This window comes from Dunckerocampus dactyliophorus, chromosome 13, assembly GCF_027744805.1.
Source record: "Dunckerocampus dactyliophorus isolate RoL2022-P2 chromosome 13, RoL_Ddac_1.1, whole genome shotgun sequence".
NCBI classification, from domain to species: Eukaryota; Metazoa; Chordata; class Actinopteri; order Syngnathiformes; family Syngnathidae; genus Dunckerocampus; species Dunckerocampus dactyliophorus.
Window position 1 is genome coordinate 9,620,574 of NC_072831.1, and position 25,326 is coordinate 9,645,899.

The 25,326-nt window shown below is 42.9% G+C and overlaps 1 long non-coding RNA gene across 2 annotated transcripts in view; it reads right to left on the minus strand.

Annotated features, from left to right (window-relative positions):
• Positions 1-2,897: 2,897 nt before the first annotated feature.
• Positions 2,898-25,326, minus strand: part of LOC129192766 (uncharacterized) — a 30,995-nt gene continuing 8,566 nt past the window's right edge. The window contains exons 2-4 of one of the 2 annotated variants that reach the window (XR_008573487.1): positions 21,797-21,905; positions 7,348-7,419; positions 2,898-3,009 (exon numbers count right to left, since the gene is read on the minus strand). This is a non-coding gene — a long non-coding RNA (uncharacterized LOC129192766). Of the gene's footprint in view, positions 3,010-7,347; positions 7,420-15,785; positions 16,445-16,581; positions 16,622-21,796; positions 21,906-25,326 lie in introns of those variants that run through there. The other variant, XR_008573488.1, reaches the window with a different exon arrangement.

A 25,326-nucleotide genomic window follows, 5' to 3' on the forward strand; every position in this document is an offset into this window, starting at 1 on the left:
GGCTTTTCAAGTGGACTTCTGCGAGTCATTATGGAGTGTAAGACAACAAAATATTAGGAGAATGTCGACTGAGGTTAGTCATGTCCGTCGAAATATTCAGATATTATGTTGGTTTGTCATCAAAGCTCACCTCTGGTCATATGAAGGCGACGAGACGGCAGTGAGTCGGTGACGTCATCGTTTTCGTATTGCCTGTACACACGGCAATGACAAGCCAGCGTTCTCAAATCTACAGGTGCAGCTTGTCTAATCCTCCTTTTAGTTTCTTACTTCCAGGAGTGCACAAATTACAGTTAAATAATTTTTTTTTTTAAATAATAGCTCTAAATAACTTATCCGTTATCATATCAGTAGCAGTCTTGAGAAGCAGAAAATTATCAGTTTTGGTTTGAAAAAAAATCCATCCATCCATTTTCTATGCCACTTCTCCTCATTAGGGTCGCTGGAGCCTATCCCAGCTGACTTCGGGCAACAGGCGGGGTACAACCTGGACTGGTCGCCAGCCAATCGCAGGGCCCATAAAGACAAACAACCATTCACACCTATGGACAATTTAGAGTCTCCAATTAAGCTAACATGCATGTTTTTGGAATGTGGGAGGAAACAGGAGTACCCGGAGAAAACCCACGAACGCACGCACGAGGAGAACATGCAATCTCCACACAAAGATGCCCAAGGGAGAATCAAACCCAGGTCTTCCCGATCTCCAGACTGTGACTGTGTGGGCAACATGCTAACCACTAGACCACCATGCGGCCCTGGAAAGATATAAATAAACCAAATAAACTATACATTCCAAGACCACCAGCGAATGGCAAAAATCCACAAGTAATAGATACGCCCATAAAAATGTGAGAGGCTCGCCCCTCCTCCTCCAAACCCTCTTGCTAGCTTGACGATCAACATTTGCAATAAAAAGTGACTTGATTTTAACTCTTCATGGGACAACACTAGAGCAATGACACTTTGACACTATGTAAAGTAGTCAATGCAGCTTGGAAGGTTACTGTCCCCTCATAATAACTTGACACACAGCCATTAATGTCTAAACCGCGAGAAACAAAAGTGACCATATGAAAATGTCCAAAGTTTTTCTATTTAGCAAGGATAGCATTTTTTTCCAACACTGTCTTAACTCTCTTGGGCATCAATTTATTAGAACGTCACAGGTTGCCTCTTTCAGGCCTCAAGGACGACATCATGGAGCTGGTGGATGTTAGACACCATGCACGCCACCACCTTCCATTTGAGGATGCTCCACAGATGCTAAAAAAAAGTTTAGATCCACCACCTTTACTCTCAGATTCTTTAGCAAAGCAGTGGTCATTTTGGAGGTGTGTTTGGTGTCCTCATCATGTTGGAATACTGTTCCGTGGATCAGTTTACGAAGGCAGGGCATCATGATCTGCTTCAGTATGTCACAATACACTTTGGTGTTTTCCCCAAAGAACTGAGCTCGCAAAGGGGAAGAAGAAGAAGAAGATAGATGGAGTCCTGAAGATGACCAAGTTCAACATCCACATTCACACACACACACAGCTGTCAGGTGAGGAATAATCAGCACTTCCACAGTTTATTTTCCCAGCACAATTTCAACTGATGGACCATTTGGATCAACATCCACATGACCTTGTGTGTGGGTGTGTGTGTGTGTGTGCGTGCCTGTGTGCGTGTGTAGAATAAACACACAGAAACAGCTGGAAACACACACGTTGCGCACGGTGCCGACAGCTAAGAGAACATCTGCCGTCTTCAACTCAAGTCATTTTCAACCACAAGAGGGCGCTGCTCACTTCCTGTTTCGGTCCTCAAGACATGTCAAGTGTCAAGGTCACATAAAACTTGTCAATCAATTTGAGTCCAATGCACAAGATTGTTTTCTCAGATACTACTTCTGTAGTACAACATGGGCGGGTTTGGCCGCCACGTTAGTAGGCAGGATCCCCATACAGTGCAGTTTAAAGACGTCATGGTACACTGCTCAGCAATTAATTGCTCAAATAGACAGTCCTAAAGACCAGATTTCCCATTTTACAAGTTTCCAAAAAACAACGACAAGTATGTGTCATAAAAAGGTTGTAGATTTATAACACTGGCAGTTGCAAACACATGGGACAGTGGCCAAGACTCAAAGTGTAGTCCCACACAATATATCATGAAGTTTCTTCAAATGGCCATAATAAAAGCAAACTTTGTTTTAAATACTGTACACTACTGTAGTGTCCACAGTATTCTTCTATTAACAAACTCCTATCGACCAGTGATATTTTTGTTTCATCAGAATTTGGCTAAAAAGCAGTACATGATAAAATGTACAAATTACATTTTTATGAAGGGAAAGAAAATAGTACAAAGTTATTGAATGTCATAGTTAAAATATGATGTTTCTATGTGATGTGTATGTGAAGAATGTGACACACTGTATAGCACTTCTCATTAAAGGAAAACTGCACTTTTGTTGGAATTCTGCCCATCATCTACAATCCTTATGTGAGACATGAACACATGTTGTTCTCTTTTCTGTGCGTTCTAAAGATATAAAAACAGATAAAAAGAGACAGCTCATGACTTCACGTTTTGAGATCCACCTATGCCGCATACAAAGACTGTTATAAAAACACTTCCAAAAACCTCCACCAAGGATTTAAGGCTTTATATACATGCTGTGACCATGTGGTAATAGGTACAATCATAATAAGATGTAATGTTTACAGCATTTTGCGTATTTGACCATTTTTAATCATTACCATTCATACATTCCAAACTTCCTTCCTCAGCGGTTTCACACAGCAATATAGTAACGAATGCCTACACCTGGCGTTAACTTTTTCAAAAGCAGAAATAAAAACACAGCACCAGTGGTGTCAGCTCAAATATGTAGCCTTACCTTCTTTGTAGTGGTCTGAGGCATTGTGAGCGCAGCGCTGACACGCTGGGAGCGAGTGTGTGGTGAAACTCGTCACTAGTTGGCTAGTAGCTAGCCAGTGAGGTGTGGAGGTGTCACTGCCCCTGTAATGGAGTTCATGGATATAACAATGTTGCTAACAATGTCTCTGTCTTGGTTAATATGCAGGTCACATTATGTAAATGGAGCGTTGTTGCCGCTTTTTGGAGGTTTTTTCATGAAGGCTTTACAGGCAGGCCGCACGGTGGCCTAGCGGTTAGCATGTTGGCCACACAGTCAGGAGATCGGGAAGGTCTGGGCTCGAATCTCTGTTGGGCATCTCTGTGTGGCATTTGCATGTTTTCCCCGTGCGTGCGTGAGTTTTCCTCCCACATTCCAAAAACATGCATGTTAGGTTAATTGGCCACTCTAAATTGTCCATAGGTATGAATGTGAGTGTTAATGGTGATTGGCTGGTGACCAGTCCAGGGTGTACCTCACCAGGCAGCTGGCATAGGCTCCAGCATACCCCCACGACCCTAATGAGGATAAGCGGCATAGAAAATGCATGGATGGATCTTAAGGAGGTTCTAAGTCAGTGGTTCTTAATCTTGTTGGAGGTACCGAACCCCACCAATTTCACCAAACCCTTCTTTAGTGAAAAATAAAATATACATTTTTTTTCAAATTCAAGACATAGGTCTATGTTTGTTTACTGGTGCACAAAATGACGGAGACAGGACGCTGACTACCATCATGGTCCGTGATACGTGTGAATCCATGCTGTACATATTCGTCCGACCACTTTTTTTTTTTGCTCCACATAGTTAGTTGGATGGATTAAAATATTAAGAATGAAATCACATGACGTGCTACCACATAAGTTACACGTTGACTACTTGATGATGTGTTTTGTTTGTACTCGGAACAGGGAAGTCAGCATGAGAGTGAGGTGATCTCTGAGTTAAAAGCGTTCCAGTTGCCAAGTCCGAAAAACTTTACACTATAGCAATATTGTTTATAAATTATTCATTGATTATTTACCGTTTACACACGAGGCAGCCATCATTGATTGTTAACTCAGGGGTGGTGTGGATTCTCTGACTTCCAAGTTGAACATTCCAACTTCGGGGGGCGTTTCAGTAGGGCGTTCCCACTAGGAACTCAGAAATTCCGACTTCCACGTACAAATGGAACGCACCATGAGCTAAATTCTTCGCAGCACTGATTGGCCAAGGGAAGCAATGTAATGTGATTATCTGCAGCCAGTGATGGCTAAGTGGCGGCGTGTCATCACAAATTGAGACAATGGGTCTTAACCTCTGTGGCGGACGCTCCGCCGAACCCCTGGGACTGACTCACCGAACCCCTAGGGTTCGATTGAACCCAGGTTAAGAACCACTGTTCTAAGTAGAGCTTCAAAATGCAAAATGAATGAGTTGGAATGAGTACACAAATTATTACAAACAACCATAAAAGTGAAAGTGGGTGTTCATCAGTTTATGACCATAGCTAAAAAAAACCCCAAAAGCCCCCTAAAATAGAAATAAAATGTTCAAAAAAGTACTCAGTAATGAGTAGCTGCGTCATTCTTGTTAATCAGCGCAAAAACCTTGGGCATGCGTTATGCCAGTGTTTCCAGGAGGCTATTGGATATTTTGCTCCAGGTGGTGAAGATGGTTTCACAGAGGGCATCCACTGTCTGGGACTGAGGTTCATTTTTGTAAATTTACCCTGCCATCCATCCCCAAATGTTGTCAATGGCTTAGAAGTCCATTGTTGGGCGGGCATTGTGAATTGAAGCATTGTCCTATTGAAAAACCCAAATATGTTGTACCCCGCCATGCGCTTTGCCACATCCAGCTCGCTTGCTTACTAACATGTCTGACTTTCTGCTCCATTGCGCACTCCACTTTACTACACTACACTACGTGCTTGCGCTCTAATGTCTTTGGTGCTAACTGCTAATGCTAGTCCTCCAGGTTTGATGTCATTATTGGCATGCTGGTAAGGCTAACGGCTAAAGGTGTCAGGAGTTTAAAACATGACGAGATTCAGAACTAACTCAGTTGAAGAAAAGCTGTCTTGTGACAACAGGGCAGCCAGAAGCCAATCAGACTGTGAACGATGGCATTGCTAGGAATGATAATACAGTAATATGGAAGTGGCAGTGTCCAGGGCATTATTGGAACCGCACATTCAGTGCTTTACACACACCTTGTAATCCAACCTACCTCTGTGTTCCCAGCGTCAGAGTAACATGTAGCTGCTTTTTCCATAGAAGTTGAATAGCTGCATCCGTGGTAATGTCCATTTATGATTTGTCAGATCAAAACATGTAGATGTTCGGACTGGCCTGCACTCTTAATCACCGAGCAGTTCTATTCATGCTCGTTCCATTTGGCGCCAACTTCATAACACACCTCATACATGGAAGAGATTCGCGTTGACAATTTAGCGACATTAAAAGTGAAAGACAGGAAGTGCTGTGTCACTCCATGTATCCGCCGCACAGGCAAGCTGGAGTGGAGCGCCACCTTCGTACAGCTGTGCAATGTGATAAACCCCTCTACAATGCAACCCAACCCCTGACCAGCGACAAACCCAGGAAGGCAGAGCTCGGGCACACTCCTCCATCACCTGGCAGCACCTCACCTTCCTGGCGAAAAACGCATGGTTGCTCAAAGTGTGGCGCAGGGGCCATCTGTGGAACGTGGCTCATTGCAGAAATAAAATAAATATAAAACCCAGCAAAAAGGTGCAATGTAACTAGAAAAAGCTTAAATGTTGATAATAATCGATTATAATAACAAAACGATTAGTTTTAAAATATATATTTATATATATATATATATTTTAAATTATAGATATCAAAGGACAGCTGGACAGCCCTGACGTAAATAGACCAAGACAAGTAGATAAACTATGAATATGACAATAAAACTCTTGAATCTTGAATAAGACAACAACAATGAGCTTGCATTGTTTAACTTCCAGCTGATACTATTAATGCTGACACCCATATTAAAAACCTTTGACAGTATGACTTGCCTGTGAGAAAATACATGTCACAAACGTCAATTCACAACTTTACAGAGTGTAAGGTGACATATTAAAGCAGTGATTCTGAACTGGTAGGTCGGGAACGCCAAAGTGGGTCGCGGAGCTGTTTTCAGTGGGTTTCGGACCTTTTCCTGGACAAAATAATAATAATAATAATAATAATGTAATGACCCAATGTCCATGAATGCACCCTGCGTTCTTGCCTGTGCTATTGGCCTGCTACGCCGCCATGTTTATGGAAGACTTTGTCAAGGTTGAGTGGGAGGGAAAGACATCGAGTGGGGACTTAACGTGCTGCTCAAGAAGAGTGCGCCATAAAGACGGAGACAGCGTCTTGCCGCTGCAACTCATGTTTTCATGCAAACAGTCCCTTTAAATAGAAGATATTTGAGAAGTTTGAGTTGAAAAATGTTCACAATTTGGGTCGCCGCCTGTCGTTGAGGGTGCTGGTGGGTCCCGCAACCAAACCAGCTGAGAACCACTGTATTAAAGGAAATATTGCATTATTATGATACATTATTGTTATATCTTATAGTAATTTATTTGGTCTCAAAAACTGTTGACAATAATATCGTTTAGCGTCAATTTGTGTAGTTTCAGTAAACATTTCAAAACACCTGCATGGTTACACGATTAAATAAATAAGTTTCTTTGTCCAGTCATATTTTTTCATTGTACTTGTCTTAAAACGAATGTTAAAATCTCGTCTCGTCTTGTTCTCGTGGACCCAATCTTGTGCATCGTCTGGGCTCATGAGTTGAGTGTCTCGTGACACTCATACGAACTGCTAACACATTCTTTTCAGTTCATGAACGTTTTTCTTTCTTTATTTGTTACGTCTAACAACTCAACTTTACATGTCATGTGACCTGTGACACCACTACTAATAAACATACACACACACTATCAGGCCCACACAATACTGTAAGTAAACTTTTCACTACTCATTAGTGTGTGTGTGTGTGTGCGTGCTCTTATCACCTTTGCATCTCACACACCTAAAGGCTAACACACACACACACACGCACACACACACACAAGAAGGGCCCAGATGGCGTGACAATCATGTCTGCTGCCAAACAGATGGACATGGTTGCATTCATTCAACCATGGACACACACAAACTCACACTTACATGCACACACACATTCGCACACACACACACAGACACACAATGGCGGCCGTCCAATCACAGTGCCCTCAGTCTGTCCTAACACACACACGCACACAGTCAAGTACACACAGGCACACACAGTGGCTGGTGTCCAGTCCTAGTGGCCTTAGAGTGTGTGCGTGTGCGTGTGTGTGCATGTGTGTGTGTGCGTGTGTGTGTGTGAAGTCTCATTAGCAGCATCAATATTGATGAGGGCCATTTTATTGCGTGTGTTGTCAGTACTTACAGTGAGTGGACTTCCTGTTAGAATGTTGATGTTAAGTGTCCCAATAGTAATGCAGCTTTCTTGTCCTGGTCCCTGGAAAATATTTATACATTACTATATTGTTTTTACTCATTTCAACATCTCACAGCACACACAGTATGTTCCACTGAGGACAGGAGTGTCCAATGTACGGCCATTTTCAACACGCAGCTGATTTTTTATTCGGCATAGGTATTGTAAAATTTAAATGAAGCGCTTTGTCAGCTAAACACAAAGCTAAGATAGATAGATTACCATAGATTGCCCTACATGGGATTGTACCTTTAATGTACGAAATGTATCATCCTTTAATTATTATGTATGTGACGCTCACTGAAAAAAAGTTTGGACACACTTGCCTTAAGTCTTAACATTGTTGCCAAAATACAGTATATTGTGAAGGTATTTATTACCCATGCAAAATATTGCATCAATAAGTGCAAATGGTCAAAAAGAACTTCTGCAATGCAAGAATTCACCACCGAAATGGACACACACTTTAATCTGCTAAACACACTGAACACTCACTGATCAGTTACAGCCGAACTTGTAACAAAAATAGTTAATCCTCCTCTATCATGTTGTTTATTTTCATTATACTGGGTGTTATTTCTTTGTCTTATTGGTATTGATGACAGTATTGAAAAAAAAAATTATTAAATGGTGAACCTCCCACAAAAAGACTTTAAAAAGATGTCATTAGCTAGTATTGCTAGCATGTAGCCACACACTGCTGAAAATGTTGGTAGAAAGAGCATCATTTCCCATATTTCGCCTCACTTTCTCATATTTTGCAGAAATGTTTGCTTATTTTCAAATGCCAAGGTACGAACGAGTCCAGCAGGTACTTGTAGTTGTTTTTGCTAGAAAAACCATAGTTGATCATTACTTTTTCCTTCTCTTTTATTGTTTACTATTTATTTTGTTAATTATGACAACTTTCATTTCCTTATTTGACTTAGCACATATTGAAGCAGGCAGGTATGGCATTATTTGTAAAAAAAACAAAAAAAAAACAAAAGGCTGTTGTTGATAAGAGACATTGAAAATGGATGGATGGGTTGTTGTTGCTAGAGGAGTCGTTGCAATTTGATGTACTGACTCCACCCACCTGTGCCGTCAAGTGACATGAAACAAACAGCACTTAAGAACTTAAGAAGTTGTTTTGTTTGCTCAGTGGAGATGTTGAGCGGAACACTCTTTGCTTTGACACCACACACCGCCTGGCCCCAAATACATCAGCACAAACACACGCACGCACACGCATGCACACACACACACACACACTTTTAAAGAGATTATGAGTTAATGTCTTGAAAAGACAAAGACAAAGATGAAAAGTGTGCGTGTAGAAAGATAATAGGTGAATTAATACTTTTATAGTGCAGAGCAGGTCAGGAAAGTTTCTTTGTGTGAGTGTGTGAGTGTGAGTGTGAGTGTGTGTGTGTGTGCGTGTGAGCGTGTGAGCGTAATTGCAGTGTGTTGATGGACGTGCAGTGACTGGAGGAAAGATGAGAGTGTTCACTTTCAGGCCGCCTGATAGTGGATGCTGAGGGTTGGGTTCAGAGGTCACCATCAAACATGGTTGGGCTCTGTCTAAATGCTGGAGGCCATTCTTTCACTGTCTTTTCATCCCCCTCCCTCACTGGCCTCGCCCCCTCCTCCCAGGGGGCGTGTGATTGGCGGTGAGGGAGGATTAGAGGCTGACTGGTTAACATGTTGGCGGAGAAAACACACGTTAAGAGGATTAAAAGACTCACTCTGCACTCTTTAACACTTTCTGCCCCCAACACACCTTCTCCACAAGGTCAAATACACACAGAGGTCAAAGCAGGTAGAGTGCACGTGGTGAGCATGCATGTTCATTCAACATGTTGAAGGTGAAGACGACGACTTTTTCCTCAAAAGCCTGCTGCACTGCTGGCATGCAGCCACAGAGGGGCGTCGTCTTGACCAAAGGTGCTGAGGATGTTCAACACCTGGGAACTCACTGTTGATGTGCAGGTGGGGAAACATGCATGCCAACACCACTCCTATAAAACAACTACACCTTGAAACTCATGAAGAACAGCCTGAAAGGGAGCCATCTTGGAAGCTAAAAGACTCCATTCTGTGTCTCCATTGGTACACTTGCGTACTTACATTTAGTCTTTTCAGTGCAGAAGTGCGTTCACACTGAGAAGTACAGCAGCATGCAGTACACTATCAGTATCTGGCCGGATGTTGCATTCAAAATGGTGATTGTGCAGTGATTGACACTTACTACCCTCGATAGTCACCATTTTGGCTACATAGTGAAATAAGGGTGGCTGAAGAGCAACCTGTAGCCATGGAAAGTAGTGAACAGAAGAAGAAGGTAAATATTGTATTATATTAACTAAGTGGGGCTGCACGGTGGCCTTGTGGTTAGCATGTTGGCCTCACAGTCAGAAAAGGGTGGGTTTGGATCTCTGTTGGAACAGCTCTGCGTGGACTTTGCATGCGTGGGTTCTCTCCGGGTTACTCCGGCTTACTCCCACATTCCAAAAATATGCATCCTTGGTTAATTGGAGACTCTAAATTCTCCATAGGTGTGAATGTGAGTGTGAATGGTTGTTTGTCAATATGTGCCCTGCGATTGCCTGGTGACCTGTCCAGAACCCCGCCTCTTGCCCAAAGACAGCTGGGATAGGCTCCAGTATACCCGTGACCCTAGTGAGGACAGGCGGTACAGAAAATGGATGGATGAGTACACTGTGTACCAGAAGAGATGCTTGTGGCAGCCTCATCTTAGGTTTCAGGCCCTTCATGTCTATCCCTTAATCAATGGACAAATTTTAATATTTATTTCAAGTTATCAATATTCATTTTTTACATTTCATGAGTGTATGATTTTTGAGTGTTGTGCTGTCCCAAATCCATTACTGTCATTGTGTACGCAAGTGTGCCAATAGAAACACAGCATAACTAACTGAGGCCAACATCGTACAATTTTAATAATATTGCATATGCTAGCATGTGGGTGTTGTATAGCATAGCTAGCATTACCACATTAGCACAATGTTGGTGCGAGTTGTTGACATGTCTGAAGGGACGACAAAGGAAAGGAAGAGGAGGGACACACCCCCTCTTTAGTTTGATGGACACAAAGAGACACAACAAAGTCATTGTTGCCCCCTACCGCCCCCTCACTTCCTCCTCGCGGCCAATCAAAGAGGCTAATTAGCCAAGCAGGTAGAACAAAAACACAAACATGGCCGCCTGCTGGCTCACTTCCTGTGATGGAATCGTCGGGTCAGAGGTGACAGGTCCAACAGAGCATTTAGCAGGCTGCTCAGCAAGCGTCCAGCGCACCACCGCTCACCAAAACACTTGAGTTGAACTCAGTGTTAGCTTAGCTTTAAAGCCAAGTTGACTTTAGCTGACTTTAATTACCTTTGCTTTAGCTTCAGTTGAGTCAAATGTGTTTTAAATCCATCTTAGTAAATTTTGGGGGTCACGGCGAGGTCAGAAAGTCAGCTGACCAACAGGAAGTGATGATGGTTAATCCTGTCGTTGACCTCTGTGTGCGCGTTTGACCTTTTCTCATCTCAGCAATGTCCCGACCATCTGATGTTTTTTTCCTCAAAAAAAGTCCACAGTTTGTTTACATGGCGTGCAGTGGCGGCCATGTTGACTTCCTGTGGCGTGGTGAGCGCTGCGTTAGCATGAGTGGTCCGCGTGCCGTGTGTGATTGGATCAGCAGGATCGAGTGTCGCCGCCAAGGAGCCAATTAGCCGCTGACACTGACCTCGCGCTCGCCGCCTTCGCCACATCTGTCCGTGTATTAGCTCACGCCGCCGCTCGCCGCCATTAAAAATGAATGTGGGCTTTTAAAGTGTGTGTATGGGGGGGGCATGCGGGGTCTGTTTTCCAGGGCAAATATTGTTATTGATCCAAAGTTTTTAGACGTAAACGGATCCGGCCTCACATTTTGCTGTGTGGAACATCCATCACGGTGAACCCGACACCGTCAGAATGGATGCATGCCGAGGGGGAGGGGGTTGAGGGGGTGCTCCCGGGCGGTGGGCTGTTGTCGCGGCGACAAGGACGATGGAGTGGACATATGAAAATGAAGTGGGCCTAATTGATTGGCTTGGTTACATTTTTATTCCTGACTATTGATTGGCTGTACCACCAACAACAACAACAACATGGCCGCCGACAGGAACACAATCACATGATCGCAAACAGAAACGGTGAGAAGGGCTTGGGGCGTGGCCACAACAAAGATACACAAACAACACAATTTGAACTTTCTACAAGTTTTGTAACAACGTTGTGTGTGTGTGCGTGTGTGTGTGTGTGAGGTGATTACAGGTTAGTGTTACACCGCCCCCCAACATACCGTCCAGCGATGGCAGCGAGTTTGATGTTTGATGCTTTGAGTCTTTCTGCGTTCGATGCTAATCTCATCACACACACACGCGACGCATTAGACCTCCTTGAAGGAAGTGAGGAGGAAGAGGATGGGGAGTAAATATGGCGTCATGTTTCACACGTTTGAAACGTCAATTTGATCAAAATTATCTAAAGTGACTCAGACCACTCACTCATGTTACACACACACACACACACGCACACACATCCAGTGCGATGATGATGATGATGAAGCTCATCAGGGCTAACAGGAAATGGGAAGTGACTCAAACGTGCACAGACAGGCACATGAGGTTAAGACATCTGGTGAGATGCAGGCTGATGGCAGAGGTCAAAGGTCCCACAAGCCGCATCTTAACTTACACACACGCACACACACAGAGCATTAGCGTGTTAGCAACAGCTAATGAGCTATTTCACACAAGAATAAAAATAGAATGACTAGAACAGACAAACACACACGCTGAAACATGTGTGCATGGGTATGCGTGCATGTGTGCGTGTGTGTAATGAAGTGTGTCGTAAATAGTGTGTAAGTAGTGAATGAAGTGCGCTGGTCGATGTAGCCACAGCGTAGCGCTCTACAAGACCTTTATTAAAGTAAGCAGGCAGCTAATCAATGCTAACTGGACCATCACACTGTGTGTGCGTGTGAATTCACATTGGTGTGTGGTAGAAGTAGACGCATAGTGGCAGCGCTAGTTAAACTTTGAGGCTGCTGGATGTGAATGTGAAGACGTGATGACGTGTGCAGTGTGTAAAACAGACTAAATGGAGCAGCTTAGACCGCCGCCGATACTTTTTTGGGACTCTGCCAACTAAGCGAAGACGTGGAAATGTTGGAAAGGGGTCAAGCTTTTCTATTATCTGTCAGGGAACTGACAGAACACACGAGAGAGCGGCAGTGCATTCGCGATGAGGATCCTGAGTTCAATAATGTTGCTGTTTGATGGACACTGCTGCCCTAAACCGAGTGAGACAGTGGAGACGTACAGATTTTTGTGTGCGTAATCAAGGAAAGAACACTATTGACAAAAATATTGTCAAATGTGGGGCGGCATGGCTCAGGTGGCAGAGTGGTCGTCTCCCAACCTGAAGGTTGTGGCTCCCGTGATCATGTCGAAGTATACTTGGGCAAGACACTGAACCCCCAGTTGCTCCTGATGCTGCGTCATCAGTAGGAGAATGTGCTAACAGTGGCAAAGCGCTTTGAGTGCCTTGGAGGTTGAAAATCACTATACAAGTGAAAGAACAATAACAAATATGTCACTAATTTGAAAGATTTGGCCAGTACCTGCAATTTTGGGGACATAAACACCTCCAGAGAGCGAATTGTGGCACATACAGCTCTGCAATGAGAGAGAGGCTGCTCAGGGAAAATAGTTTAACCCTAGAAAAGTGCCTTCAAATATGCTGTCAAAAGGAAACAGCAAAACTCTCCAAACTCAATCGCACAGGGGGACAAAACTCAAATCCTACTTAAGGTTGTGGTCCGAACTGGACATTACCCCTCACCCCACCCCCCAACATTGCATCTTTCTAATTATTTATCCTGAAATTTTCAACACTTTTTATTTCTGCATGTTGAAAGTATTAACCTTAAAACCTTCTTGTCCATAATTGGTGAACGAAGCACCCTCATATGCATCATCAGTGCACACATAGATGCTCGTTTGAAGTTGCGAACGTGACAGCCCATGCCCCAATAATCCAGGCTGAAAAAATCGTAGTTAGTATGTTCAGATTTTGAGAAAATGCCTCATCAGCATTGAAGACTAGATAAACAGCCTATACACCTTTTATCCCGCTTCCCCGCGCGCGCAATGCCGGGATTGTAACATTCGATATAATGCACCCCTGTGGTTACGTTTTCAGGTTGGGACAAAATGCACATGACAGCTGGGGAATGTGTCTTTATGTGGACATACATTTTTTTTAAACGTCACTCGTGTGGATGGACTATTATGTGTTACTTTGTACAAACAGGGTGTAATAGTTAAGGTGCTGCCGTTTTTAGTTGTGTACAGTTAAATTATTTTGACTTATGGTCTGAATCTGGCACCCTTATAAGAATAGTTGTGAATTTTGTGCTATATACAATATTGTTTCCACTTTTTTTAATGATTAAAATTCCAGAGGAGTAGTTTATAAGAGAGGAATCGCTTCATTTATGCATATCGTTGTAAGCACTTTGTTTGATAAGGTCCGCAAGGTGGGCCAACTCAATGCTACTTTCCAAACAGCTCCACGGGCCGGATGAAATTGCAGAAGGGGCCACATTTGGCCCCCGGGCCTGAGTTTGACACATGTGCTCTACAAGGATGTGAGGAAGTGATGATTTCAAGATTCAAGAGAGTTTTATTGTCATGTGCATGGTAAAACAGCAGTTATACCATGCAATGAAAATCTTATTCTGTTCATTCTCCCAAGGAAAAGAAAAGAAGCAAAGAAATTTTAGCCTTCTATCTAAGATGACACCATGAGTCAGACTGTTATGTTGACTAATGACCTCCTACAATTTCCGACGGGTTGACAAGCTTGTCATGAGTTCCCTTATAACTCGTGATTGGCTCCTGCCAAAGAAAGAGCTCCCGTTTCCTCACTGACTGGAGTGTGGCAGAGTATTTGAACGATTAGTAGTAGTTTTGAATTAAAGGAGATGTCACAAGATTAGAACATGGTGATAAATTAGCTGAACCTCTGTATAAACAGCAGCGTTCAAAGTTTAAGAAAAGTTTCAGAAAAAAGTAGCGGCTCTATCCCTAAATTACGGTATATATTCTATTTTTTAGCTTTTGTCAGTGTTAATACACTAACAGTATATGATAGCGCCATATTTGTTTAAATGCAAGCCGTCTTCTTCTACTGTTGCTTCCTTCTGATGCAGAGGAAGTACCGCATGAACAATAACTTTTCTGGTTAGACTGAGGCCCTGTCCACACATACTTGGGTGCTTTATGTAAATTAAAATTATGTAATACACAGGGCACCCCTAAAGGTGGCGCTGTAAACACATATGCGGACGGAACCATGTGACACACCAAACCACATAAGAAGAAAGAAAGCATGCACATAAGTCCGTCGTCTTCCGTTTTCCAAGGCTCGTCTAGACTTACGACAAAGTGGAATTACATCTGCGTCATTGTGGGAGTATAAGACAAGATAATACCGGGAGAATGTCGACGGCGGTGAGTCATGACACTGGAAATATTCAGATATTATGCTGGCTTGTCGTCAAAGCTCACTTCTGGTCATGTGGCGGTGCCAGAACACCGTTACCGTGTAGATGAGAGGCTGAAACGATAAAATACTTTGCCGTTTTGACCAAAAAATGTTTCTGTGTGGATAGCCCTGATTGGTCTATATCAGGGGTGCTCACACTTTTTCAGCCTGCGAGCTACTTTTAAAATGACCCTGAAGTCCCAAAGATCCACCTCCTACTACAAACACAAAAAATATATGTATTTAGTATATTTATAAATATGAGTATTTATTTACATTGTACAGTATATCAGGGTTGCATGCTTTTTCAGCATGCAAATTACAAGTCAAAATGATCTACCCCTTACTGTAAAACATCCACCCATCCATTTTCTATGCCGCTTTTTCTCACCGGGGTCGCAGGTACGCTGGAGCCTATCCCAGCTGACTTCGGGCGAGAGGCGGGGTCGCCAGTCGCCAGCCAATCACAGGGCACATATAGACAAACAACCATTGACACTCACATTCATACCTATGGACAATTTAGCGTCGCCAATTAACCTAACATGCATGTTTTTGGAATGTGGGAGGAAACCGGAGTACCCGGAGAAAACCCACACGTGCACGGGGAAAACATGCAAACTCCACACAGAGATGTCCAACGGAGATTCGAACTGATCTCGATCCCGATCTCCTGACTGCGTGGCCACCGTGCGGCCGCTGTAAAACATATAACATGCATATCAAATCTGACCAGTAAACTACTATACTAAATGCTAATGATTAGTATTTCACATTCACAGTTTCAAAGTTTACAGGTCATCAAAATAGTTGATATCATTCAGTAATTGGACAATGTTGTGAAAGAATGCTGTGTTGTCGGCGACAAATGCAAGATGATGCAACAAGACGCACCATGACATATCTCTACCGTGTTGTGGGATGCCTTGAGGGGGAGTACTACATGAGACTTGACACGAGCGTATCCCCTGTAAAAGTGCCTAAATGCAGAGTGCCATTGGCTCTGTTCACACCTCCCAAAGCTGAACTTAGAGAACTACAGAATAATGGAATTATTGCACTTGTGCAATACAGTACTGACTGGATAAGCAGCATGATGACAGTGACCAAACCCAATGGAAAATGTAGGACTTGCACAGATCCAAAACTGCTGAACAGAGCGCTGAAAGGAAGCCATTTTCCTCTCTTGCCCGTTGATATATCATATAGACTAAATATATAGACTTTCTAAAGCAAGAGTGTTCATGGTGTGTGATGTCAGGCATGTTTTTGGTACATGAAGCTGAGTGAGAAGACTAGTTACAGTACGTCACGACATTTGCCACCACATTTTGCAGGTTCAGTTAGCTCAGGATGCCGATGGGAATTAGTCCGGCTCCCAAAGTTTTCCAGCGTGAACTCATGCAGGCAGTTGATGGCCTGCGTGGTGTGCATCTTATTGCTGATGATGTGCTTATTACTGGGGAGGGACAAAGAAAGAAAGAAAGAGGCAGATAGGAATAATGATATAAACTTGAGGTGTTTACTAGCCAGATGCAAGGAGAAAAACGTCAGATTAAATGCTGACACAAAGTCGAGGCTAAGTCTGTGCCTTACATTGGACATCTGCTGACAGCAGAAGGTCTCCAGATTGACCCTGAGAAAGTGCACGCAATTAGTGAGCTGCCCAGACCAACTGATGATAAAGTGCTCCAGAGGCTTGTAGGTATGGCAAACTACCTGTCCAAATTCTTTTGTCATCTATCTGATGACTGTGGGGCTTTGAGACAGTTTACACACATTATGAGACAATATGAGACAATATGTGGGAATGGACAGATTCAGATGGCATTTCAGAAGCTAATAAATAAAATACAGAAGGCAACAGTGTTGTAGTATTATGACAAAGGTGTAGAACTGACACTACAGTCCGATGCATCAGACACAGGACTAGGGGCTGCTTTGACTCAAAATGGCAATCCTGTAGCATTTGGTAGTAGAGCTCTCACTCCTACTGAAAAGGCTACACACATATTGAGAAGAAATGTTTGGCTATAGTTTTTGGCATAGAAAAATTCCATCAATATACTAATGGCAGAAAAGTGCAGACTGATCAGAAGCCGCTGGAGAATACATACAATGCAGTAGATGCTACTCAGGCTTAAAAATATATAATAGAACTGTTTTGTATGTGTCAGGGCAAGAAATGGTATTAGCACATACTTTGACAGGACAGTAAGAAATGTGACATCGAGGCAGAGATCAAGACTGTAAACATCGTTGATTACTTGCCTATATCTGTGGAGAGGTTAGCCTCCATTCCAGATGCCACTGGTCAGGTCAGGTCACACCCATAGCATTTCTGCCATTGGGGCACTGAGATGTCCTTCTCCAGGTGTCCTTATCCTGCGCCATTCTCATGCAGATTTCCACCAGCTTCTCCACCCATATCCTCACACCATCCACCCAATTCCTCCTTGGTCTTCCCTGAGCTCGCCGCCCATCCACCCGACCATGCATTACCGTGTGCGCTAGTGTGCCTGGCCGTCGTGTGACATGTCCGAAATAATCCCAGATTTTCCTCCTGATCTCTTCCAGCACCGATGCATTGGTGTGGCAATCGTGCCAGTGAATTCCGAGTAATCGGTGGAAACATCTCATCTCGAAAGTGGCTATTTTCTTCTCCAAATTCTCGCTGAGCGTCCATGATTCACATCCGTATAAGGCTATCGAGGTCACCAGTGCCAGTGCCTTCATCAGCTCAATCGTTTAATCGATGTTTGCGCCAATGGAGAGGACCCTAATTTGCAGAAAGCGATGGGCTTTATTCTTATTCGGTCACTACCCAAAGCTCATGTCCATAGGTGAGGAACGTAGATCGAGCAGGAAAGCGACAGCTTTGCCTTTCAGCTCAGCTCCCTCTTCACCACAACTTTACTGCAACCTGCACCACACCGTTACTACAACCTTACTGCAGACGCCGCACCAATCCACCTGTCCATCGTTCCCTCACAAGTGCACAAGACTTCAAGGTGCTTTAAACTCCTCCTCTTGGATCTAATCAGGATCTAATCCCCGACCCGGAGGTGGCACTCAGCCCTTTTCCAGCTGAGAACCATGGTCTCAGATTTGGAGATGCTCATGTTAGCATGTTAGCATTTAAACCATTTTCATATGTTTATAATCCATAACGAGTAAGTGCTATTATACTAGGTGTTAGTATGGTAACATCTAGCATGCTAGCATTATTAGCATGCAACAATTAGCATGTGAGCTTTTTTGTTATTTTCAAAGGGTTAAACTGAGTGTTTTAATGTTTGGTGTTACCATGCTACCAGCTAATATGCTAACTTTAACGATTACATTTTTTACTATTTTCAAATGTATAAATGTATATGTATATGTTAGGTGCTAGAATGCTAACAGTTTACATGTTAGCATTGCTAATTTGCTATCACTAGTGACTTAGCATTGTAGCCATTTTTTCAGGTTTATCTTCCATTGACACTTAGCGCTATCATGCTTGGTGTTAACATGTTAACAGTTAGTATGCTAGCTGCAGCATTGCAGTCCCGCGTCAGCTGGTCAGGGCTAGGTGTTAGCATGCTAGCTGCAGCATTTTGGATTCAACGGCGAGTGCAACATAGCAGTTCGGCATCAGCATCGCCAGCATTCACATGCAATAACTTTTGAAATTGCACATTTCTAGTTATTCTTACTAATCAGACAATAAAATATATAGAAATGTCATACGGGAGGCACTTGCAGTAGTACTGCTGCGTCCTGAAGGGGTGGGGGCATCCATGAGTTGAAAGGTGCTTCTTGTCAGGTCCTTCTATAGAGGAAAAGGCCAGTACTTTTGTTTTTTTTTTCTTTCTGCTAGCTAGTGCTCAAATCAAATCAAATGCATTCAATATATTGTTATGCTGTGCCTAATGAATGAATTTGACTGCCAAGATGGAGGATTATGTAAAAGGCTGCATGTACTTCATATACAAATACAGTACAGAGGTAAGAACACAAATATTTTTCAGTTTACAAAAGAAAATAAATAATTGGGTCTAAGAAGTGTCTGAAAACCCTTTGAAAACATGTTGTTACCCTAAATGAATTAATCTCCTCTTTTTGGTTAAAACTCCAAAGAAGTCAGTGCCTCACCAGCCATGAACCTCACCGCACGTCACTGGTAGAAGTAATATCATACCCGTAGTGTGCGGTCAGGCACAGCCTCACCTGTCATTATGAAAACTAAAATAAAAAAATAACGCTATCTATCCATTCATCTTCTATATCGCTTGTCCTCACTAAGACCACGTGTATTTTGAAGCCTATCTCAGCAGTCTTCGGGCGAGAGGCAGGGTACACTCTGGCCTGGTAAAACAAATAATAACATAAAATAATCATTGATGTTTGTACATTGTACTGTACTATACATTTATTTTTAGTATGATTCCAATCGTTTTTAACTGGTGCTGTCAAATGATTACAATTTTTAATCAGATTAATCATGGGTTTCAAATGAATTAATCCTGATTAATTGAAATGATGTCTGAAATGTGCCCATTTTTACTGTATTTTATTGAAAGAAAGATAAATGGCTTATATATATTTGCCTGTATTAACAGCTCCAAATGAACTGAAAAATTCAATCAAGCTAAAAGATACCACACGTCTTAAAAAATCGATTTACCTAACACTGGTTTCTTTAATAGTAGCAGAACATTTAATCACACTTCAACCGTGTTATTATGAGCAATCAGGGGTTGCGTTCAAACACACCACGTCATTTAAGTTGGATTCACATTTTGAGTGTACTTTCTGGGATTTCCGAGCATACTTAAATGCAGCAAAATGCACTTCCGCCTTTAGAGTTACAAATTGAGCGATAAGAATATCCACTTATTGTTTTTCTATGTCTTTCTGTTTATTTAGACGCATATAAAGACGTTCTTGTGATGTTCGAAGTGTCCATGAATGCATCTCGCGGTTGTGCAGTGACAATGAGGGAGTGTTGTTCTGACAACAAAGGGACTAAAGACGTGTTTGTGAGTTGGAAATACATATGTGTTGTTGGAATTGCACCGCTGTTGATGTGTTCACATTACATTAAAGTTATAAAACAGCGTCACACTCTGTGGGCAACTACGCTGTGCTGCCGTCTGTCGTTATAACGGTGAGATGTGGCTTGCCGAAAGGCGTATGCGTTAATTACTCTAAAAGATTTTACTGTGTTTTTCATGAAACACAGTAATGTCTTAATTGCTGAATTTGCACATTTTGTGATCAAATGCGGGTCAGAAACCTAGGATGAGGCTGCCGCGAGCTTCTCCTCTCAGCAAGCCCAGCCTACAATGAGTGCACTCAGTGAGGGTATGTAGAAAGTCATTGTGTATAATAATGTTTCTGCAATTACACTGGTGACGTGCTGACAAACTGGCAGGCGCCATAATGCAATGCACTCACTTTTCTCAGCATATTTTAGGTTACATTAAAAAAAATACATTCATTCGATGAATGAATTACAGATAATAATTCATTAATATCTAATTTTTTTAATCTCTTGACAGCACTAATCATGATATCATAGCACACCAGGATATAGTAGCATACCAGGATGTAATACCCGGAAGTTACACTGACATGCCAGCAGATTGCAGACCATGACCTTGTGAGTGAAGAAGGAATAAAAATGTTTTTTAGTTTGTTTGTTTGTTTGTGCTTTTTGCGTTGTAGTTGTAAGAGGTGCTAATCACACACGCAAACACTCAGCATGGCAGTGGCGGCACTCATCACGGTTGCCTAGCAACAAGTTGCTGCCCTCTGTTATTATGTTTACTAGACATGTTAGCTAGCGTGGAATGCAAGCATTAAGAGGGGACGGTGCGTTCAAGTGACCTGCGCTTGAAATCTATTATTATCCAAAACAAAGCACTCTGTGGACGGCTGGCCACGCCCCCGAGTGACTCTCGGGACTCGTTCTCCCATAAGTCCCCCGACCCCTGGCCGAGGCTAAGTAGCATTTGCCGACAAGTTGTGATAATTAGCACTTTGAAATGCCAGAGCACCGAGGGGCTACGCCAGGGTGACGTGCTAGCGCGTGCTAATGGCTAAAAGACATGATGAGTCCTAAAGGGTGAAGCGTAATTATAGCCTAGCTTGTAGCATCTGCAGGCAGGCTAGCCTACGTGGTCATTAGCGGTTAGCATTGTCCATTAAGACGGTGGACATTCTCATGATTGACCTTGTTGACAATCTAAATGCAGGAAGTTGCCGCCCTCATGTTGGACAGGCATTGTAGATGTCACCGCATGTTCATTACCTCTGCCAAGCCTGACTTTGCTAGTTAGCATCACCCCACTTCATCAGCAGAGAAGAGGCGGGGCCAAATGAAGGACTTTGATCAATGTTAACTTCTTACTGTTCATGTTATGATTTGTTACCATGGGCATGTGGTTACCATGACAACAGCTGCAAGAAGCACTAGTGCGTGGTCGTCACATATGACTTCCTTCCTTCTAGAAGCTTCTCCTCGATGACAACATTAGTGTTAGCATCATTGTTAGCATTATCTGGCTGCCAAAGCAACCACTGGAGAGGGACATGTGATCCGGTCATGTGACCTGTCCAGGTGGCACCTGACGATATTGATGCGTCGCTGCAAAAAGCCACACGCCCACAAGCATGTTTGTGTGCACGACTCGCTGTGTGTCCTCGCCATATTGATTTGATGCCTGGCCATATTTGCGTGTGTGTGTGTGTGTGTGTGTGTGTGTGTGTGAGAAGTGTGAATTGAAGCGAGTGGTGAGCAGATGGTCTCCAGAGATCATCTTACCTGTTTAGACGACAGCATCTGTCCTCGCTGTCAATCACAGAGCTCCACGCCAGCAGGGGGCGGCATGCCGTCACTGACCTCCTCCAACAGAGTTCAAAGGTGAGCCTCCCTGAGCAATCAATACATCAACATCAATATATTTTCATGTTATCATCAATCTGCCCTTCACTGAGCTATTAAGAGAATAACAAAACAAAGGGAGTAAGGGAGCTGAATTTCAAAATAGGCTACTTACAACAAAAACAAAGACATTCTATGTAAAAATGTATGCTCAGCCGCAGCCGTGGGTACCCCCATGTAGTCAGAATGGTGCAATCTTGGTCACATGACATTTTCATATGATTCAAAGACGAGACTGATAGTCAAATCACACTCAGAATCGAATCATAGTAGTCTACTATTCTAAGAAATCCCTGTTATTAGTTTAAAAAAAAGCGTATTTAAGCAAATTGTTAAATGAAATGAAACATTTTCAAGCATAAACATGGCTAGATGAACTAAAATACAAATACAGTCCGAGCCATTCATGTTTTAATTAATTGTGAATGTTGTAACATTATGGCTTATATTTGTATTTTTGTTCATTTAGCCATGTTTATGCTTGAAAATGCTTTTATTCAACAATTTGCTTTTAATTAATTGTGAATTGGGCTGCATTTGGCCAAGTGGTTAGCATGTTGGCCACACAATCAGGAGATCTGAAAGATCTGAGTTCCAATCTCCGCTGGGCATCTCTGTGTGGAGTTTGCACGTTCTTCCCGTGTGTGTGTGGGTTTTCTCCGGGTACTCCGGGTTGCTCCCACATTCCAAAAACATGCATGTTAGGTTAATTGGTGACTCTAAATTGTCCGTGAGTGTGAATGATTGTTTGTCTTTATGTGCCCTGCGATTGACTGGCGACCAGTCCAGGCAGTACCTCACCTCTCGCCCAAAGTCAGCTGGGATAGCCTCCAGCATAACCCCGCGACCCTAGTAAGGATTAACACGGGCTACAGTTACGGTCGTAACACACTACAAGCTAAAACTCAACTCTGAACTCTGTTCTACTACAATGTATATTGGGTAGAGGTGACTATGGTGTTGTTTCATGTCTAGAAGGCTCTAATAATGTTAAAAACGGTTTAGAAGATCGTAAACGGGGTTCATACACCATTCCATTCATAAAGAAGGAATCCTATTTTGCGGAAATTCACTTATCACGAATTAACTGCGATGAACGAGGGATTACCGTACTGGAGAAGTGGAAGTCAAGGAGTCTTGCGCATTGTGTTGTGTGGTCTTTGCCAGTGATTGAGTTGAAGTGATGAAAATATTGTTCAATGACCACTTGGGACACTCTCTTGTTCCAAAGTGGTCACGGCGTCCTCACAAAGACAGCAAAGGTTGTGTGTTTGTGTGGCCGTCATCCTTCCCTCCCACCGGGAGAAGCTTTTAGCCACGTGCTAGCTGTGCGTGCTAGCTGTGAGGCTCCTGACTGTTCAGCCAAATGTCTCCACACAACAAGACGCTAATTAGCTGTGAAGGCCAGACATGCAATTTCAGCCTCAGAGAGCGAAGGGTGGCCTTCGGCCTCATTGAGACGTTTCCATTTACTTACATTTCTCAAATATCACGCCGTCATGGACGCTCATTTGCATACGAGCGCAGCGTGATCTTACCTCAGCAAATAGATGGCGCCGCAAATAAATAGAGTGGGACAGAAAATGCCAGAACCTCTACACCTTCACCCCACCATGCCTCCGCTGAAGATGGTGTGTGTTTGTGTGTGTGTGTGTGTGTGTGTGTGTGTGTCCAAAGGCGACATTGCTGTCTGTCTCCCCCTGCGTGAGACACCAATCACTTACAACACAACCCTTCCTCCACGTGTGAGCTTTCTATTAATGCTGTAGGAGGCGCTCTTCAGCACCAAAATAAAAAAAATAACAAGAAAACCAACAGTCTAACAGCAGCCTGCTCCCCCTACGCTAGTCAACATTTAGCCTTCGCCATGCTAGTCAACATGCTAGTCAAAATTTTGTGTTCACCACGCTACACAACATGCTAATAAATGTTTAGTGTTAGCTATGCTAGTCAGCATTCTAATAATATATACAGTATAATAACATGCTAGTTAAGAACAAGATAAGGTACAACAACAGGACAAGGAAAAGTCTAAACCTTCAAATTAAAATTCTTCTTTTGCGTGTCATGGTGGCAGCAAAGAGGGCCTCCCCCAGGGAGAAGGTGAAAGAAGAGGACGTGTTTACGCTGTGTCCAAGTGAGGAAGACGAGAGAACATTCCAAGAGTCAAATGTCAAAGTGCTCTTAGCCGATGTTTGCTAAACATTCGCTGTAATGACTTCAAGTCACTGTCTTTAACGAGTGTCGAGTGGACACAGCGAGCGATGAGGCAGAAAAGAGACAACAACTTGAAGCTCTTAACCAAGAACAATGAAGAGGTTTTCACTGGAGTCAAGTGGAAACATCACCACCACAAGAAGACGACAGAATTAGCACGCTTGCTATGTGCTAGCTAGCCTTAAACAGGAAGTGGGACAACATTGTCCACATTTCACTGTAAACAAACACGTCATGTGAAAGTTGTATACATTCACAATATGTATTCTTTGCTGGAAAGAAACATGGCCGACTTCACATGCTAACAAACCACCTGATCAATCACCTGACCTGTTACCTGCAGTAACAAGTTAGATGTACAGTCATGAACACTATAGACACATGCTTAAACCAAAAAGCATACCTTGAAGTTGTTGTTACTACACATTACACACAATGTAACCATACCTCAACTAAAAGCGCTGCTTTGCACCTTAGTTGCAATTCTGCAACACACTTGCTCCTGCACACTACACATAATTTCATACAGAGGACACTTCACTCAAAATTGAAATCTCAGTGTACCATTGGGAGAACACATCTATTCACAATACAAAACACACTGGGTAATTGAAAATACTTAGACACGAGAGGTGTGACGGTACACTAAAATGTAACCTCGGTTCGGTTCAGTTTCTTGAAGTGCTCGGTTCGGTTAATTTTCGGTACGAAAAAGGCAGAAAAAAATGGAAGATGAAAAATGCAAACAGAACTTTTTAAAATAAATAAAAGCGACCCATTTGTGTGATATTTCAAATAGATCACTCTTAGATCACCCTGCTAATAAAGTGAATGAGAAAAATAACATAAAATATAACCGAAACGGCACGCAAGTGGGCCGAACCGCACATGCCGCACCGAAACGGTTCAATACATCCATGTGAACCGTTACACCCCAATTAGACACACACCTACTGTACCTACAAAACGGACCGCCAATCAGCCAGCTACACATACAGTCTCACATTCTGAGAACTTTGCAAGCATGAAGGCAGGGAGCACTAGAGGCAGACGTATAGAAAGACAGAGACAGAGCAAGGGAAGAGGAAGAGATGAAGACGTGGTCGACGAGGTTATGCAAGAACCATTATTTCAGATGTCATAAGAGCAACTTTGGTGGACTATGTCATAAACCTTGGTCTGCCTATGAGGGA